The 12,361-nt window shown below is 38.4% G+C and overlaps 1 protein-coding gene across 4 annotated transcripts in view; it reads right to left on the bottom strand.

Moving 5' to 3' along the window:
* LOC114871774 overlaps window positions 1-12,361 on the bottom strand; it is a 251,681-nt gene that overhangs the window by 152,108 nt on the left and 87,212 nt on the right. The window lies entirely within an intron of this gene.

Genomic DNA, 12,361 nt, shown 5'->3' with positions numbered 1-12,361 from the left:
GAATTTTTACGAGCCACTCGCGAAACGGAAGTCGATAAAAGAAGAGCGCAGCCTGCTGTAATTAATTACGAAACGTTCGCTGCCGTTGGGAACAGTAATGAAAAAAGAAAGAAAGAAAAAAATTGTACCATCCCGTATATATTCTTCTGGTGGCAGTCGCGGGTGAATCGTGTACCAGGAAGATAGACGGATTTTTTGAATCGTAAATCGAATTCAAGCCTTTTAACACGAGCAGCCGCGCCGTAAGGATCGCCACTTTCAACCCCGTCCGTTTTTACGATTTCGTGGTCACATTTTTCATCGACTCATTTGACATAGCGTTCAACGTACTTCAAAATGAACTATTGTCAACGAGAGAAGAAAAAGAAAAATGCAGTCTATTGTTAATGCGCATAGCATTGTCTATAAACAATCTAATATGTATATTACAACCCAAGAATAATTAAGATAACTAAAAGATAATTAAGATAAATAAAAAATGATTGATCTTAATTACAAAAATGTATCGCTTCGAGAGATTTGAATTGCCCGCGAATTATAGCTGCGCAAAACGCTACTGCGCAGATCGCTAATGCGCAGCTCTAACCTTGGATAGCGTATGCACGCCGCTTCAAACATGTTTTATTTCACTACTTTTTATTATCCTACGAACACATTCGAGCGAGTGTCGAGAAACGTTGCAAACGAGGGCAAACAAACGCGGCAATCTCCTTCTTTGTATTGTTTCGAGTCGCGGAACGAAGAGTAACGCGGGCCACGGCACGCCAAAGGGAGCTTTGCAACGGAATATTTCATGCGTGCGAGAAAATATGAATGTTCAACAGCGTGCACGAGCGCGACGAGAAAGTTTACAACGTTTTCTGATGGAACTGCTCGTTTTTGCCATGAATGTAAATTTATTTCGTGTTACTTACGCAAAGCTGAACCACGCTCCAACCACTTTTCGCAAACGCTACACACACACACACTGACTCACACGGAAATGGAAACGGAAAGTGTCGAACAATAAGATGTTCAAATTTGTTCCGCAGATGGCGCTGTTCAACATGGCTGAAGCCACCGCGTAAATCAATTTAGAGATTTAATTCTTGATATTATATGTTATATTATTTAAAAAATTATAGTTTGTGCAAAAATTGACATTATGTATTTTGCATGAATTCTTTCATATTTTGTAAAGAATATTTTATAAAAAATATTTTATAAAGAATAAAATAGTTGCTATAACCATACCGAATGTAGCTGCTTATAAAGATACATATGTACTGTGCTTTTTTAACAAGTGTTTTCATCGTGTGCTGACAGACAGTGAATTAAAAATGTAAATTACGAACTTGAAGTGTTAATTTTCTGGTTTCCAGATGATTCTCAAGAGAACATATAATGCAACACCCAGCATCTTTCGGTGAGTTTAAAACTACAAACGTTTCTATCTTGCAACAAAAATGATTTACAAATTTAATTCGCATTTTAATCAACTACAAATTAAAATTAAGAGAAAGAAAAGAAAGAACACAACAATGCAACGAGCATTCATTTGCAGTAATTTTATACAGAGAAAGTTGAGTTTCAATTACAACAAAAGGAGAGGTTATGTTGCTTATTTGATTGTAATAAAAATGTATAATAAAGTTCGCTAGTTTAAAATAGTATTTCAAAGAAACAATTTAACGTAAAATAACCAACGTTTATTATGATCTCAGTTTAAAGGCAATTTATGGATTCGTTTGGAAAAGCACAAAAAGGGAAATGTATTTAAGCAAAGCAGCAAAAAGTATCTAATTAGGAAACATGTGGAAAATGTAAAACACATTTTGAACCTTTTGTTTCACCTACAATTCGAACAATCGTTTCAGAATACTATTCTTGCGCGATGAAAAATAATCGTAATCGAGCACAATGAGTTACTTAATGAATTATCGAATGAAGCAACTTCAATTTTCTGCTTTAATGGTAGAATTTGTTGTTGTTTAATTAAAAACTCCCTCCGGGAATCGGGCAATGTTTTAAACGCACGATGAAGCTTTGTAATCTTTTCCAGGGAATATAAATTTCGATATTAGTACCGATAATATTTTTATATTCAAGTAGAGAAGAGGGTACGAATATGAGATAACCATTTTATTTTTAAATATAGAGAATTTCAGAATAGGCATAGATAGAAAAGTGAAACAGAAATTTCGAAAATTTCATACGAAATGTACTATATAAATATAAATATTATAGACTTTATAAAATTTCGGTTTTTTTTTCGCATTTTCTAATTGATGGCAAATTCGGATAGTAATACGAGACAGAAAAATAAAGTTATAAAACTAAGATAGAACATTAATAATGACAAATTAAACATAACAGAACGTCAAATGTAATAAGAAAGCCACAATTAAACAAAGCATTTATTTTATTTTGCCAATAAGTGGTATGATAGGCGTTAAATCCACAATTCACCTTTACAATCTTCAGAATTTTATTTTATTTTATGTGTTCATATGTTCATTTTATTATTTAGTAATAAATTGAAAAATATGATAATAATATGAGACTGTCTCATATTGCTACTAATCAAGTATTTCATATTTCTATCAATTTGTAATTTCACTATCTGTTATTATTTACCATCATCAAAACACAAATTTGATATACTAATACTATGATTATATTATTATAGTATAACTTATCCATTTCGTTTTTTTTAAACTCTCAAAACAGACGTTTGTAAAACGTTTGTTCAATAAAGCAGTATACCTATCAAAAATGGTTGTTATACGAGAGTATTTTATTCGACGTAATAAGTACTTGATATACACTCACTGTGAAAAAGTACTGCGTACGGGTTAAAACCTTGGTACATCATCGTACCGTTGTATCTCATATTTCTACCCTATCTCATATTCGTACCTTCGCCTTTATTCAGCATTCGCAATGGTATGTTAGGTACATACTATTAGGTAGTTGTATATTGAGTCAGTTCTAGGATAGTACACAAGCGGAACGAAATACGCAGACAAGTAAACACGTAATCGCGAATTATACTGTTACATTAATTTCACGACTTACGCGGACGTCCATGAAATTTCGATTAATCATGATTTAACCGGGCGGGCCGGGCGTCGCGTCGAAACGATTCCCACGGTATCGTGGTACCAGCTGCTCTGGCTCATCGTCATCGGTCACGAAAAATCTATAGACAATGGATCCGCATTATTTGCCAACCGATATATGTCGCTTAGCCGAACAAGCGTATTGCTAATATTCCTCGATGCCGTTGCAACGCGATATTACTGCGCTCGTGCAGCTGCATTATTATCAGCGATCCGCTAACACAGTCCGCAGAGTAATTCCAACGGGTTCCGTTAATTGCCGCACGTTACTGAACTTGATACAATAAATTTGATGGATTCTGGTATAGTCGATTCTGGGCAGACTATCCACGCGTCGGAATTTACCTTCGTCTGCGAGCAGAATCCTAATTCATGAATCATCCTTTCCAATTTGACAGAATTTTCAAATATTTTTACGATAGAAAAAGATGAAAGCTTTCAAACTTTATCACAATTTTCCGTACATTCGATGCATGGACGTATACGTGTATTCAACCGAGTCTGTAATTCTCTTTCCCGGTATACAAGAAACATCCGTGCACCAAGCAAATGGCGTCGAATCGATACGAAAGCAGAGTTATTTCTTGTAGAGGAGTCTAGTGGTCAGGTCGAGTGTTTTACCTTCGAAAGGGGAAAAAAGAATAAAAGAGACAAGGTACACGCGAGCAGTATAGAACGATATAAAGCATTTCCACGGATACAAGCATAGTCCAGTTCACCGTCGCATTGACGGACCCTCTTGGATAGTAATGCGTTACGAGTGGCTAGATAGGGAGGCGCGTAATGTGTAATCACGCGACGCATTATGATTCACGATCGCACGCGAGTGCACGATAAACTACAGCTGTGTGAACGTTCGTGTGTACATGCCGCACCGTTCGCATAGGTAACCATTCAGTCCCAGTCAAGCTGGAAAATCAGATATCAATGTAATAGTGACCGATCGCGAGAAGATTTTCATCGTCGATCAGAAACATCGTGTAGTTCAACAGAGAATTGTCACCTCCAGAGAAACTGGCTCGATTTCGGTGATTGTTTTCTTACGCCTAGTTGGGATAGGGAAAAGATTTTTTTTTCCATCCTGATAAATATTTACTATGAAGTGAAATATAGCATCAAAAAATACATGTTTTAAAGTAATTTTAAGATTTTTTTAAAAGTAAAATGTTAAATAATGAGGGAAATACAGCTCTTCTCATAGAACGCCCTTTTCTTGCGGTGACCATGATATCTTCCAAACCGCTTCTTTGAAATCAAAACCAAAGAAGATTGAGTTAGTATACTGTATTATTAAGAGCCTGAACGAAGGGTTTTGCGAAATTTTGATTTTCACCAAAATGACAACAATTTTACTGAAGAATCCGGTTATTGAAGTGGTCAAACATTGTTTTCTTTGCGATAAAAAAAAAGTTTTTCAACGGAATTAAAAATCCTTCGTTCAGGCCCTTAACGATACAATATACTAACTCAATCTTCTTTGGTTTTGATTTCAAATGATTTCAAATGGTTTGGAAGATATCGTCGCCACCACAAATGATCTCGAGAAAAGGGCATTCTACAAGTGTTCCCTTATTATTTAACATTCTACTTTTAAAAAAGTCTTAAAACTACTTTAAAACATGTATTTTTCGATGGTATATTTCACTTCATAGTAAATATTTATTAGGACAGCAAAAAAAATCTTGAAATTACCCGACCCCAACTAGGCGTAACCCCTTAACTTTTCATGAAATTTTCAAAGTTATGACATAGGTACTTTATCCGAACGGTTTGAAAAACAAGAAACTCGAGTTCCTTATATAAAACACAGTTCATAGCTTTCATTTCAAGCCCGCAAACAAACAAGAACAACAAGATGAATTTGAAGAAACGGAATACAAAAATTACAGACGGTTTACGTCTACTTGTACGAATGGTCGGTCGGTATTCATCGTCAGACTGCTTTCTGAATAGCTCGGCTTCAAACCGTGCGAGTTTAAGTGGCAAAGTTCCTTTGAATAAATTAAAAAGTCGTAGACCCTCCAACGAGCTAGAAAGGACAACGTATACTAATTTCTGACCAACCTCACAGCTTTTCAAATACGTGCCTGGCCTTTCAATCAGCGCAATTTCAGTCCACAATTCTCTCCGGTGGAATTACTCAAAACTCTTGGAAAATTTTTAAAAACTTCAACTTACATAATATTCTTAATGCCATATAAAATGAAATAATTAATAATATCGTGCAGGATCACGATTGTCGGACGTGTCTCCTAATTTTCTAGTAGCGGCGTCGTGATTTGGAGAAATTCATCGAAATTTTCTGCTTCGAGAAATGAAATTTACGGGAAACGCGAGAAAATTTTCTCCCATAGTTTCGCGATCCGCGACAGTTGGTCGCTGCTCTAAGCGTAAAGAGAGAGAGAAAGTGCTGCTTTAGGAAATTGTTGCAGGGGCTGTAGCCCTCTCGGGAGGAGCCATTAAGTTTCATTTTTTTCTTGGCTTCCTCGCCCTCTCGCAATTGGGTTAGCAGCGCGAACTTCCGCTCCGTAAAGTTAGCCACGAACGAAGGACGATAATTATTATACCGCATAGCGCGGCTCGCCATGGCTCGCCACTGCGACAGCCAGCGGCTTTGGGACCTTGTTCCACTCCACTTAATTTGCCAAACCTCCCTTGATAAGGGAACGATATTCCGTTTCTTTTCATGTCGAGAAAAAAATGGCACGTTGCGTGCACTTCGAAAAGCAGAGCATTAAAAAACAACTGAAAAACGATAGAAGATATTGGTAGAATGTCAGTAAGCAAAATTAAATGGATCCATGTATCGCGTGATGCTTTGTTCGACACCATTTATTATCAACCAATTAACCAATTAAACGTATCAACCTGGAAGCACAAGTATAATCGAGGAAGAAAGAGTGGCCAGTTTCGTAACCCAAATTGACTCTGTAATTCGATTGCCTGAAAATTAATCGAACCGTGAGCTGATTTCCAGCTCTCCTGTCGGATGCTGTTTTAATTATCGACGGTATTTCAGGAATTTATTGGGTCAGGACTACTAGCGATCCGTATTGAATACGGTTCACCGTTGATTAATATAAAATTCCGTTTTTGTGCAACTGAATGAATCCGCGATCCGCACCATCGCATCGCGGAAACCGTACAATGATAATTCATCATTTCTCGTCTCTAAATTATTAACTCACGCGTGTATAAAACGACATTTATTATTACTTTTTACAGTTAACGGTATAAGCATTGCTTCTTCTTTATAAATTGCCCGAATTTCTTTGTAATTCATCAGTTTAAAATTACGATGCAAAACGTGTAGGTGATATCGGTTTGTTCAAGGGTGAATAATCGGAAGAGGTTAGAGATAGTTGGAAAAGAAAGAATCGAACGAAAGGAAAAGGAGACGGCGGAAGTAAACTGGCCAGGCGGAAGTTTCAATTGCCAGCTAGATCTATATTTAATAAGACAGGAGAGTTATACTTTCTACCAGGCGCGAAGCGTCGTAACGCAGTTCGAGTGCAAAAGTTTCACCCCCTAGTCCACCCTTCCGGAATTATGTCTGCCACCTTCCGTCCACCATCACCGAGATAATTAAATATATCCGCGTACCAAAATGCTCAAATGAATTTTCTTCGAACGCGACAACCATGGTAGAGGACTTTGCGAGACGAAAGTCGAAATTGAAGGGAAAAACTTTCTCCCATCTGTCTTTCCCGGTTAGCCTGTCTTCCTTTCGTAGAATTTGTAAGACAATCTGATCGATACGATCTGATTTTGTATAATAAAAATGCAGAGAGAAAGTTCTTTCCTCTGGAACTTTAGATTCTAAATTTAGAATCTAGAGAAATTGACACAACAGAAACAACCATATCTACACACGATAATAATTAATTAACGACGCTTATTAACTCGGCACTGCGAGTTTAATCTGGTCGAATAAATAAAGAAAAGAAAAAGAACGAAGAAAGTAGCAAGGTGAAAAATGAGTTAAAGGGGGAAGAAAAAAGTCGAACGCTTTTTTTTTTATTCGCGTGCTTTTCTACTGCATTTGGCGGAATCAAATCTGTTTCACAGCGAGATTTGGAGCCGGGAAACCTTAACGTGAATAATGGGATCCGATTTAATTCAGACCTCGCGCGGATCGAATTAACACAGAACGAAATAAAAGAAAAACTGTTTTTGTAGAAAAACTGTTAACGAGTAATCTTCTTTTCCAATTACAAACGGGAGATCGTTTCACTCGTGTGTATGACTGACACATTGCAGGTTCCTTAATTTTTCTCTTACAGTATATATATATATATATTTTTTAATAAACAAATAAAAAGCGAAGCGAAAAATTCGAGCTGGGATTTGCAACTGTTGGCTCGCGGTCGAATGGAGAAAGATATAGAGAAACGTGTGCAAACGGACGCGTGCACGAGGTGTATGGGGCAGAAGGGTGAGGAAGTAACGAGTGGACCATCCTCGCGAATCGATATATGGGACAGTGATTTTCAATTATCGGTTCGGCAGGAAACCCGTGCGACCATGCTGTTCATCCGTAGCTTGACCAGCAGATCATGAGATGTTATCGTTTTCACGACGGCACGGACGATGCTCGATCCTCGTCAGAAATCGTCGCGCGTCAGGATTTGCCCGGGGATTTCCCGTCGAACTGGTTCTCCCTGCGATTAAAATGTTTCAAGCCGTCGAATGAACGCGCGTCGAACTTTGCCCGACTTTCCACGCGAGTGTTTTTTTTTTTCTACTGTTCCTTTTTTTTTTTTACACTAGTCGATATATCTTCCGACTTTATCCCCGTTCGTTTCCAGCATTTCCACCGGTTCGCTTTTCCGATTAATCGTGCGTTTATGAACCGTTCGATCCCAGACAACGATGGTCAAAAACCTTTTTTGCCCTGGACAAACGGTTTCCAGCAGGACAACAAAGTTGTGCATATAAATCTTCATATTATAACTTCTAATCTTGCGTTCATATTTCCTCGTTTTCAAAGAGTTACTTTGCTGGATTCTCTTAAAAATTGAACACTATTTTTGATCGTAACTGCGGGATAACTTTCCGAATGGCCCCCCCAAAATTGAGTACTCAGGTTCGGTATACAGGGTGTTCGACAACAGGTGGGCAAAATTTTAAGGGGTGATTCTAGGGATCAAAATAAGACGAAAATCAAAAATAACGAAATAGCGTTGGCGGCTTTGTTTTCCAGTAATTAACGTTTAAAAATTCGAGTAAAAAGCGCCTGAAACCTGCAATCCGCCCAGCACCGACGACTGAACGTCAGGTCAGCAGGGGTCGGTACAGTCATAACCAAGAATCGAAGCCGAATGCTGCAGTACCGAGAAACAGAGTAGCACGAGGAAAGTTTCTACTATTCAACGATTCTTGGTTATGACTGTACCTTCCCCTGCTGACCTGACGTTTACTCATCCGTGCTGGGCGGATTGCAGGTTTCAGGCGCTTTTCACTCGAATTTTTAAACGTTAATTACTGAAAAACAATTACTGAAAACAAAATTCGTTATTCTTGACTTTCGTCTTATTTTGATCCCTAGAATCACCCCTTGAAATTTTGCCCACCTGTTGTCGAACACCCTGTATAACCTAAATTGACTACAAGAAACCAATTACAGTTGGTTTCAGAGCTGGATGTCTTACCGTTATTGAAATATCATGGTAACAAATTTTTGTACAATTTTGGGACTACGTATGCGCTATTCAATACTGCGCATGCGCTATTTGATATTGCGCATACACGGAACCTAACACATAGACATATGAAAATATAGACGGAGCATAAACTGCTACTTTAGGTAAGGGGGGCTCTGATAATCGGGGCGAGGAGGGGACTCGTCTGACATCAATTTATTCCGGCAAGACTCGGTAGTATTCGGCTCACATTTCACATGTGTGTATGTACACTGAAGGTTAGGGAACCCGGAAATTCCAAAAATTATGAAACTTCGCATACAAGTACAGTAAGTCATCCGTAATACGACCCTGTTTTCCGTTGGTGCCATAATTCGGTTTTAAAGGGTGAAATTACCTCTTGAAAAAAATTCGAAACTTTCTTTTTTGTGGAATATCTTAAAAACGGTGAGAGATATGAAAAAAAAGTTTAAACAAAAGTTGCACAGTTCTGTTGTGTTTACAAAATGGCGTCAAGAAAATTTTTGAAAAGTGCATAATTTTTTAGTTACCCCTCCCCCCCAACATTTTCTTGACACCATTTTGTAAACACAACAGAACTGTGCAACTTTTGTTTAAACTTTTTTTCATAACTCTCACCGTTTTTAAGATATTCCACAAAAAAGAAAGTTCCGAATTTTTTTCAAGGGGTAATTTCACCCTTTAAAACCAAATTATGGCACCAACGGAAAACAGGGTCGTATTATGGATGACTTACTGTACTTGTATGCGAAGTTTCATAATTTTTGGAATTTCCGGGTTCCCTAACCTTCCTTGTGAGTTGCATTGAACTTGTCGCAGTGAAGTTGGCTACAAATTCACTAACGCATTTACACCGCGTTGGTGAGTGAATGCGTGGCCAACTTCACTGCGACAAGTTCAATGCAACTCAGTGTACACTGACAATGAGTTGCATTGAACTTGTCGCGGTGAAGTTGGCCACGCATTCACTTATCGACGCGGCGTGAATGCGTAGTGAATTTGTAGCCAACTTCACTGCGACAAGTTCAATGCAACTCATCGTACGGATGCGAAAAGCCGAACATACCCGAGTCTGCGCTTACGAAAATAGTCTAAGTCAGATGAGTTCCCCCCTTACCGCGATTATCAGTTACCCCTCGTAGAAAGACTCTGTCTATAATTCATATGTCTATGACCTAACATAACCTAACCTAACCTTACCACGATATCTCGAAAACGGTAAGAGCTCCCACAGACTGCAGACTTTGTATCGGCCGATAGTTTGATCGCGCGCACATTGGGCCAACTAAATACTCGGGTTGGTGAAAGAAGGAAAAGGCTGGAAAGAGATGGATAGTTTATGGTAGTTTGAATGCAATCGTGTAGCCTATCAATCTTATTTATCGACCGATACCGAATCGTTGTAATATGCGCACTTGCATATATCTTCATACTGATTAAGAACCCGACCAAACTATCGGCCGATAGAAAGTCTGCAGCCTTTGCTCTGAAACCAACTGTAATCGATTTCTTGTAGTCCATTTAGGTTGACTGAACCTGAGTTCTCAATTTTGGGGGGTCATTCGGAAATACAGCCCAACTGCGACTACGATCATTATTAACGCTGGTATGTTTGCGCGAATAGGGTTCGAGCGAATCTGGTCCCTGGTGAAATGTGTTAATTAAAGTTAACCGAACGTTTTCATCAGATAATAGAGAGCGTGAATGGGTGTCGTGTTTAAATGAATTCGCACGTGTATTGTGAACATATCGTCGTTGTCAAAACAGCGGAAAGGAACGAAAATCCTGCAAGGAGCATGAGGATTATTGTTTTGACGCGTGTAGTAGCGCGAAAAATCATTGTTTCGCTGAACAAGCAAGTTCAGACGAGACAGTTTCAGGGATTTTCAAGGGATTTCCCATGAAAATCGTTGGAACGCGATTAAAATGTTGCCGGCTCGCGCGATACAGCCAGAGAACGCAACGTTCCATCGAGGTAACGCGTTTGCACGCGTGTAACGGTGCGCGGACAGGAACGGAAAATGGCATAGGATAGAGGGAAAAGGGGGTCAACGGGAGCGCGAAATCCTCGTTTAATTTCGATAGAAGGTCGTGTAAGCCCCGCTGTCTCGTCGGAATAAATCCAGATCAGCTGCGAAGTATGATCGCTACGTTGATGATGTTATCGTGCTCGGCTAATCATCCGACATAATCGTATTTCCCGGAACAACTCAATGTCTTCGCATCAAAAGAAAATCGACAAATTTCATCGTTCTCTCAACGCAGACTGTTTCTCCGGGCAGAGAGAAAGGAACCCTTAATCCCTCGAGTGAAAATCACGAGTCCCGGTTTTGTTCTGTGAATTTTCTGGACGAAACTCGATTTTCACGGGCAAACCCGACCCATAACATTGTTACACTTCCACTTCTGACACCAATGTTACGCCCAGAGGGTGCCAGGAGGTGCAGAATAATTCGCAACACAAAATTGGCAACAACACAACACAATGGTAGGATCTATTTTCCACCATTTATAACGCGAAACGCAATTCTATGGAATATAATACAGCCAACATAGAAAATATTCGTTCTTATTACAGTGATTGATTTGAAACATCGCTTCGTAAAATCTCAATTTGAATAAACGAAAACTTTTTCCTCTTTCCAGGGAAAAGCTTTTTTGGGAAACATATTTCCTAAAATAATCCCTCGCGGTTTATTCTTTCTTCATACTAGATTTCTATCCTACGGAATCTCTTAATCTTCCAATCAATTCGCGTGACCTCGTCAATTACACATTGCCTTTCGCTCGAAACAGAAGCTCGATGAATTGCAATTATTCATGGCGATCACTTATTATTGTAACCGCAGTCTTTTACGATATTCCACCAGTTTTCGAAAATTCTTCGTACCGAATGAATTATTTTCAAGTCTGCTAGCTTGCATTATTCAACGATTCCATTCATTTACGAAAACCAACGATCGATCGTTTCCACCGATCGAACATGATTTCATAATTGACGTTATAACAAACTATTTCTATTTTTCTTTCTTGCGTCAACTAAAAAATAGAAAAAATATTCATATGAAAAAGCGTATTTGTTTGTTGAAATTGCAAATGGAAATTGGTGTACCATCGAACGATGACGATAAAGCTACTAGGTAAACACCGGTTCGTACAGCTGTAGAAAGAAAGGAAGAAAGAAAGACAAGGGAAATAGTTTCGGTTTAATTAAATCGAGCAAAGCATCATCGATAACGAATTTGCAGACCCTTTTATTCTGCGATCCAGCTTTATCTGGACAAACCTTTATAAGGATTGACAAGCATTGACAAGTGAATATTGTAATGGATTCGAATTGTGTATAGAAATAATAGAAATAATAAAAATAACAGAATTAAAAAAGATGAAAAGAAATCGCAAACAAAGAATAAATTGCTTCACGATTTATTTCCAAACAAACAAGCTTATTCAAACTTTTTAATTCTGCGCGGATAATTAATAGTCGTTGTATCGACGTTCTCATTTATTGCATCGAGAACTTGACAGCCATTTTTACGCTTGTTCCTGTTATTTAGCTGCATTCATTTCATCTGGATGAAATGACTTTATACTATA

Source organism: Osmia bicornis, chromosome 13 (genome assembly GCF_907164935.1).
Source record: "Osmia bicornis bicornis chromosome 13, iOsmBic2.1, whole genome shotgun sequence".
Classification (NCBI taxonomy): domain Eukaryota; kingdom Metazoa; phylum Arthropoda; class Insecta; order Hymenoptera; family Megachilidae; genus Osmia; species Osmia bicornis.
Note: the sequence above shows the minus strand (reverse complement) of the source record. Positions and strands in the feature narration are given on the sequence as shown.